This window comes from Nestor notabilis, unplaced genomic scaffold (genome assembly GCF_000696875.1).
Source record: "Nestor notabilis isolate BGI_N333 unplaced genomic scaffold, ASM69687v1 scaffold21084, whole genome shotgun sequence".
NCBI lineage: Eukaryota > Metazoa > Chordata > Aves > Psittaciformes > Psittacidae > Nestor > Nestor notabilis.
Window position 1 is genome coordinate 1 of NW_009924564.1, and position 8,421 is coordinate 8,421.

Sequence of the window (8,421 nt, forward strand, 5' to 3'; positions counted from 1 at the left end):
AAAGGGGTGAGGCGGGGAGTGTGGGCACACTGCGCCCTTCCATCCCCAGCCAGCCCTGCGCGAGGGGCTCTGCTGGGAGCGGGGTCCCTGTGTTAACATGGTGCTGGTCCGGATGTGTACAGTGGTGCGCAGGAGGATGCCGTCCTGGGGTGCATCCCGCAGAAGGATGAGGGGTGCATGGGTGAGGCGGTTTTGCCAGCCCAGTGCGAACACCGGAGCACAAGAGCAGTGTGGTGGGTGCCCACTCCTGTGTGCATTTGACTCCTCATCCTAAACACCATAAACTTCCTGCCCCAAACACACCTCAGAGCCTGTTCTGAGCTTGAGGGGTCTCAGCCCCCCATCCCGTCTCCCTCACCCTGAAGCATTTGCCGTGCTGTTTGGGATGCTCACCACAGCAGTGGTCTGTGTCTATGGGATGTATGGCTGGTAGGAATCGGCTTCCCATTCCATGGTGGTCTGGAGGAATGGGTCTAGCTGAATGATTGCTGATCATCTACTGCAACTAGATGCTGCTGTTTCAGAAGAGTCAAAGCCTTTCCTACAGTGCCACTGTGCCATTTGTGGTGAAAAGGCAGGGACTCTTCACTTCTCTCTCCTCTCCCAGGGGTTCATTTCAGCAGCTCAATCGGTGTGGATGAAGTAAAAGCCCTGGCTGCATTAATGACATACAAATGTGCCGTAGTGGGTAAGTACAAAGGGAATGTGAAGCACATGAGGACTTGGGCATGGGATGGGGCTGTGGTACAGTGAGTCAGAAAAGCTCATTAGATGCTTCGAAAATCAGATGTGCTCTAGAAGTGCAGGATGTTCCTCTGGGCATGGATGTGTGAGGGCATGGCTTGCTGCAACTGCAGAATATGCCACTGGCAGTCCAGGATGTTCATGTTAATCTGGGAGCATCAAGCACTGTGCTTCTCAGAAGCAGTCCCTGTGCTTGGGTTGTCATGGATTCAGCTCTGGCTGGTGCTTGTGGCAGGCTCAGGGTCCGTATCCCATCCTGCCTTCAGCTTTGCTCCACAGAGGCCATGTGGTGTTAGGGGGGAGCCATGGGTGCTGTGGAGAAGCGGCATCCCCCTGCCTGGGTTCACTAGCAGGGTCTTGATTGCCACAGTCACCTCCTCCCCTGGGGAGATGGCAGAGAACATCTATCTGCCTTACCCAGTCTTTTCCAGATGTCCCTTTTGGCAGTGCCATGATGGGTGTGAGAATCGATCCAAGGAAATAGTCGGTGAGTTCACTCCTCTCCTTCCCCCGCCGACAGCCTGTTACTCACAGTCCGCTTCCACAGCCCTCCCTCTCTGTGCCTATCACAAGCCTATCACAAGCCGGGGGAGATGTTTGTAGTAACACTCACCCAGCGACTGTGAAAAGCAGCTTGGGGCGGGGAGGGGGGCGGTGAACTCCGGTTTATGGGTCAGTGCATCTGGGCAGAGACGTGCTGAAGGAGCCCAGAGCAGGGACCCTCCTGCTGCTGCCCACTGTGCTGGGAGAAGATGCAAATCACAGAGGGGTTGGAAGGGCAGCGAGCAAAGGGACCAGGAGTTCACACAGCTCTTTTTGAACCCAGGCTCCCCTGATGCTGTGAATTACCTCTCTGGGGACATCAGGGTGAGCACTGTAAAGGCAGGGCAGGGTGGAATGCAGCTCTGTGATTTTACTTGGGGTCTGTAGGAACAACAGTGTTTTGTTGCTTTTGCTGTTCTTATGTAGGAACATGAGCTGGAGAAAATAATGAGGCATTTCACTGTAGAAATGGCCAAGAAGGGCTTTACAGGTGAGTATTTTTACCCGGTTCTGCAAGCAGAGGGTGGTGTGCAGGCAGGGGAGCAGGCAGTGGCTGCCTGGCTGGGCAGGCACAGAGGCTGTCAGCAGCACTGGCTTCCCTGGTGCTCTACTGCCTGTTCACTGCTTTTCTCCGCCTGTACTTCTGGATTTGGAGCAGAGGGAGCCTCCTGTAGCACCAGGCACAAGAGAGCTGGTCCAGGCTGCCTCCCCACTACCGCTGGGCAGGGTCTCACCAGCGTACTATCCTCCATTCCCACTGGCCTGTGCAGTCACAGGGAGAAGTGGAGGTTTTTCCTGCCTCAGCGTGATGCAGAGCTCAGTGGGTGCTGGTCACAAGGCAAAGACCTGTACCTTCCCTCTTTAATTGAATTACTGGGAAGGGACAAGGGAAAGACCATGCAAAAGCCAAAGCTGTTCATGCCTGAGGGAAGCTGGGGAGACTCTGGGGTCTGGACAGCACGAGGGTATGGTCAGGGGACTCCTTGGTGTGCCCACGGCCATGACCAGGCTGTGGAAATCACCTGGCTGTACACATGCCATTGGCTGGAGCAGAGCAGCCAAAACACAAAGGCAGGACTTGATAGATTTTTCTACCTCTGCAGGGCCTGGGATTGACCTGCTGGCCCCTGATGTCCGCACCGGGCAGCGGGAGATGTCCTGGATAGATGACACCTACACATACACACTGGGGTATGGGGTAAGTTCCCACAGGATGCCATGGCGCTGCACGGGTGCTGCAAGGGTTTGTGCCCAGAGATCTGTGCCAGTGAGTTGCTTCAGGTTTAGTTGAATTTTAGGGGAGTGTGAGAGAAGCTGAGGCTTGGGGAAAGTCCCCTCTAGAGCACTTGCACCAGGTGAGACCTTAACCTTCTCCCTCCTCATCCCGTCCTTGCAGGACATCAATGCCCAGGCATGTGTGACAGGAAAGCCCATCAGCCAGGGAGGCATTCATGGGTGATGCTCAGCCACCGGGCGCATGGTCCTGCATGGCATTGAAAGCTACCTCACCAACACCGACTACATGGATTGCATCGGCCTGAGCCCCGGCTTCCCCGGCAAGACCTTCGTGCTGCAGGTGAGTGCTCAGCCCAGCTATAGCTTTGAAGAGGACACTTCCTCAGGACCATTCTGCCTTTCCTTTCTGTCTCAGCTCCTGCAGTGCTGTCTGGACATAATTTCCCAACTCTTTCCTCACCCTATGGCAGCTGGCACTCATTTAAGCAACACTCATTTGAGTGTTTCATACCTGCTGTGCGTGGATCAATTTCTAAGAGCCACTTGATCTCTTAGGAACTTGAACCAGCAGTACAGAGGTGCTGCACTGCTCACCCCTCACCAGCATTCCCAAGGTTTCTCTGTAGACATCCTGCCTGAACATGCTCATTAAATGGAAGCTGTGTCTGTGCAGCAGGCAGAGCAGAGAGGTGGCAGGACACAGTGAGCTCTGCCAGGCTGGATGGCAACAGCCAACCAACCCCAGTGACAACTTCACGTTTCTGTCACCTCCAAACCAGCCGCAACAAACTGTGATGCTGCCTTCAGCGAAGGTTCTGTTTGTGGGTGCTCTGTGGGTCTGGCGCTTGCCTTGCCCAGCAGCCTGAGAGCTCTCTGGAACCCTGAGGGTGCTAGACCTGCATTTCCCCCTCTCCTCCCAGGAAGGATATTCCTTTCCCTGCAGCTGAGGCCCTGCTCACAACCGCGGTGAGGTGCTTCCCCCTGCTGTAGCTCCAGGAGCTCCTGCTCTGCCCGGTTTCTGCTGGGCCCACTGCTCTCTGCAAGGGAGAAATAACCCGGAGACCACACACCGAAGCGTTGCCTGCGGCCAGCACTCTGCTTCCTCCGAGCCGCTCTCCCCTACACAGCTCCCTGCCGCAGGGAAGAGGGTTTGAACCGAGGCAGCACCCGGAGCTGTATGGGGAGTGCTCTGCCTTTGCTGGGCCCTTTCCTTTCCACACATCCTTTGGCTTCACTGATGCAGCAGCGAATGAGAAGGCTGAAGTCTTGGGCTACTCGCTGTGTGTATAGTATCTTGGTGTATTTTGGGGGCTGTTTTTGCAGTCTCGGGAACCAGTAGTGCTTTTCAGAGCTGTACTAAGCTGGCAAGCGCCTTGCTGCAGACGGTGCAAACCCATCTGTTCCCGTAAGCAGAGCTGAGCTCCCCCTGGCCCTGCCCTGTGCCGGTGCCATGGCAGCAAGTCGCAGCCCTCAGCGTGAGGGGCTGCAGCATTGCTCAGGTTGTGCCTATATGCTGCGTGGTGCCCACCGAGGGGCTGTGCTTCTCACTGGATCTGTTTTCTATCGAGATTGGCTCTTACAAACTGAACAGCATGCTGTGCTTGGAACATCACAGCTCTGGGGGGATAAAGACAGGTTGGGCTGGAAGCCCTTATCTCAAGGGTTCTGCTTTTCACAACCCTCAAACTAACCAAGGAGATCTCTGTCCTGCCAGGTCCTGGTCTCCATCCAGCCAAAACACTCACCAAGAACTGCTAGATCAGGGGTTCCTATTTGTGCTTCTCAGCTGAGGCTCCTGAGAGGGGGCTGCTACCAGAGCAGCAGGTCAGTGTCCCCACAACCTCCCTCTCCCAGCGTGTCTCTGCTCTGTGTTGCTGCAGGGCTTTGGCAATGTGGGGCTGTACACCATGAAGTACCTGCATGAGTACGGAGCCCACTGCATCTGTATTGGGGAAAGAGATGGAGCCATTTACAATCCCAGAGGGAATGATCCAAAGGAGCTAGAAGACTATAAGTGGGTGAGTTGAGCCAAATCAACCCAGCCCCTGTTCTTAAGGAGTCAGTGCCTGCCTCTGAAATGCCCATGGGGAAGGGGGCTGCCCTTAGTCTCCTGCAGAGTCCAGCTCTGAGGCAGTGCTCAACACTGCCAGGCTTGGCCCAGCAGGACTTCCTTTTCTCATTCCATGGCCATGGTACCATAGTTGGCTTCCCAAAAGCAGAGCCCTATGATGGCAGCATCCTGGAGGTGCCCTGTGACATCCTTATCCCTGCCACTACTGAGAAGCAGCTCACGAGGGAGAATGCACCCCAGGTGCAAGCAGAGGTACAGACCAGTCCCTGGAGGCCCCACCTCGGAGTGTGAGTGGCAGCAGCCCAGCCAAACTTTGGCTTTTGGCACTCAGCACCCCAGGGAGGTGTCACATCACTGCACTGACAATTCACCTGCTCTGCCAGAGGGACAGGGTGTGATGCAGAGGTGGCAGGTCACATCACTTAGGGGAGGAGAAAAGCCCAAGCCCTTCCCTTTGCTGGCGGGGAGCAAGGATGGTTGGAGTGACCTGGCTGGTTCTTCCCACAGCCTCAGTGTTCATTGCTGTATCAGATCCTCCCTGCAGGGCAGACGAGATGATACCCTCAAAGGGTGTCACAGTGTTGACACTGAAAATCACAGGCAGCAGATAAGAGTGAGCAAAGCAGGGGAATGCTAACAAGTGCCAGCTTCCTCCCTTCATTATGAGCTCTAGGCACCAAAGGGACAGGGCGTGCTATGACCAGTGACTCTGTCACAGCCAAGGCCTTTTGCAGCCTGAGCCTTTAATCATTCTGTGCGAAATATGAGGTCTGAGCTTTTCTGCTCATCCTGAACAGTTCTGGTGGGGAGACCACCCAGACCCCTACCACCAGAAGTGGCCTGGGTGGGGGAGTGTCCCAGCAGCAGGGACAGCAGCCTGGCACTGGTTTCTTCTTTCATTTCTTCCACCTGTCTCACCTCTGCTCAGCTTGTGCTCTCAGATCATTGCAGAAGCTGCCAATGGCCCCAGTCCACCAGCAGCACATGATATATTCCTGCAAAGAAACATCCTCGTGATTCCAGTATGTCCATCCCCTCGTGCACAAGGAAGTGATGGGCTCGTGGCTTTGAGGGCCACTTGATGTTATCAACTGCACCAGTGTGGACCCAGCTGGACACTGCCAGGCTCTGGGATCAGGTGGTGTTGATGATGCTGTCTCAGTCAGCCTGTTCCCTGCCTTACCCCAGTTCCTGAGCACATCTCAGATGCTGGTTTCCCTTCTGAAAGCCACCATAGCTCTAGGATCTGGCCATCCAAATAGCCTCAGGGCTGCCCCTGATGGCAGAGCCCAAGGGTACGGGGAGGAACCCAAGGCAGAGGAGGAGAGATCCCTGGGTCTGTCATGGGCCTTGGGGTCACCCTAAGCAGCAAATCTGAAGCATGAACTGCCCTTGGCAGGACATATATGTGACTGCAGGTGCTGTGACTGTATCCTTCTTCAAGTGGCTGAAGAACCTGAACCACATTAGTTACAGCTGCCTCAGCTTCAAATACGAGCAGGAATCCAGCTACCAAGTCCCGCAGTCAGTTCGGCATAGCCTGGAGCAGTGGTTTGGCAAGGCCAGAGGGGAGATCCCCATCATCCCGTCGCCAAAGTTCCAGGCCCATGTACTGTAAGTGCCTACAGCCATAGAGGGTTGTCCTGGCTCACTTGTTTCTCATTCCCAGACACTCCTGTCTCCCTTGCTATCATCCCACTGATGAAGGGGATGGGGTGGAGATGCTGTGTGTGGTGATACAGTCCTACCATCTAAGAGTGCTGCCGCGTGCTGCAGGGAGTCCCTTCGGAGCAAAGCCACATGCTGGAACCAGCCGCAGAGATGGCAAGCCAAGCTTGAACAACCTGTGGTGGTCCTGTGCCAAGCAGAGGGGCTGTGTTTGACAAATGGGTTTGGGGGAGCCAATCTTCAGCCTCTCCCACAAACAATTCACTTCTCCCCCTCAGTCTGCCTCAGAGAAGGACATCGTGTATTCAGGACTGGCCTACACCATGGAGTACTCGGCCAAGGTATCTCCAAGGGCTCTTTGCCTCGCCTGTCCCTGCTCTTGGGCCCCTTGCCTTGCTGCAGAGGCTCTGGGCTGTATTTGAGGGGTGCCCACCCACAGCACCCCATCACCACTGGTGATGCCAGGTCGTAGCTGTATCCATCCTTTGAGTAAAGCCTCGTGCTCGGCAGTGTCCCTTGTTGCTGATGAGTTCTTGTCCCTCTCTCTGTTCCCCCAGACCTGTGTGTCCCATTTCCAGGGTTGCTTAGGTGAGCTGGGGGGTGCAGTGCTGGGCAGGGGGGTCTTGTGCCACCCCTCAGAGAGGTGGCTGTACTGTACTCAACAGTGTGAGTGTGTGTGTAGAGCCCATCCATGGGTGCAGGGTTTGTGCCCAGGGCAGTGCTGTGGGGCAGCAGTGGGAGGGCATCTCCAGACCTACTCATAGGTGGCTCCAGGTCTTACAGAACAGCCCCTTGGTCACTTGGTACAGGGGTGACCTCTTCCCCTTTGGGTGCTCACTGAGTCCTCTGTCCCCCTCCTTGTCTCCAGACCTTCCCAGCACACACCAGCCTCACAACTCTCCTCTTTCTCTAGCAAATAATGGCCATGGCTGCAAGGTACAGCCTCGGCCTGGACCAGAGAACTGCTGCCTACCTGTGTGCTCCGGAGAAGGTGTTCACCGTGTATGATGAGGCTGGCTTCACCTACTGACACAGCACCCATCAGGGCTACCCCACGCATCTCTGCCAATGCACGGTGAGGGTCACAGTCCTGCTGCACAGGGGTGCCCAGAACACTGTGTGCTGCACAGAGGGGGCACTCTCATCTCTATAAATGGTTGCTTTGAGCATGTTCTCTCCCTGCTGCCTGGCTCTCAGATCTCCTGGGCAGGGGGCTGCCTTCTGCCCTCTGCCCCAGCCCCTTTACAGCCTCCTGGGTGCTGGAGGAAGCCATGCTGGTGCTGGTTTGGGTCTGCTTGCCTCTGGCTGGCAGAATTGGATGAGGGAAGTTAAAAATGCAATGAGCTCTGGGGATGAGACAGCCTATGGCACAACCAGCCCCAGGAACAGCTGCTTGGTCCATTTAATAACACAGGGTGGGTGCCGCAAGCACTGCTGCAACTGGCGCAGCCATGCGGAGCACAGCCAGCGCAGGGATTTGCAGGCATCAGCAAACCTGTTGTGTGTCTGTGCTGACTGCTGCAGCTTCACTCTTTGCTGGCAAAGCTGGTGAGGAGGATGGGTGGAGGATTTAACCTGATATTTGTGGTGGGGAGACTCAGAACAGCCTCGCCCCAGTGCTGTAGTCGAGGAGGGGAGGCTGGCAGAGGATATGGGCTGGGTTGGTGGCCTTGCCCTGGGGAGCTGAAGGAGCAAGGACCATGCTCTGGAGTGGGCACAGGATGCCCTGTGGTGGACATCACTTGGTGTGTGGCAGTCGCCTGCCCTTGAGGTGGTCACTGCCAGCCCCCCGAGGGGAGCAGGGTCACATAGGAAGGTAGGGACAGCAGAGGAGAGGCTCCCCTTTGCACTTCTGGCGCAGGATCAGGGTGCCTTCCAGGAGGTTTCTTACCAACAGTAGCGCATCCTGCTGCAGGGCAGGCTGGGGGAAGCTTGCGCCCAGCATCTGAACCCCTCTGCCAGCTTCTCCTGGGAGGGAACCAGTGATCGAGCCCAGGACTGTGTCTAGCCTCATCCTGCTTGGGGTCCTCAGCCCAGAAGGACCCCCGCATTCACCTGCAGACACAAAGCACTGCAGAGAACAAACAGGCAGGTGGCATAGGACACTGTCTGTGCCCCAGGCCATAGCCAGAGCATGGCTAGAGGCTCAGGGCACAGCG

The 8,421-nt window shown here is 56.1% G+C and overlaps 1 pseudogene; it reads left to right on the forward strand.

Moving 5' to 3' along the window:
- The first annotated feature begins 607 nt into the window (after nt 1–607).
- Nucleotides 608–7,292, forward strand: LOC104401463 (annotated as a pseudogene).
- The last annotated feature ends 1,129 nt before the right edge of the window (nt 7,293–8,421 follow it).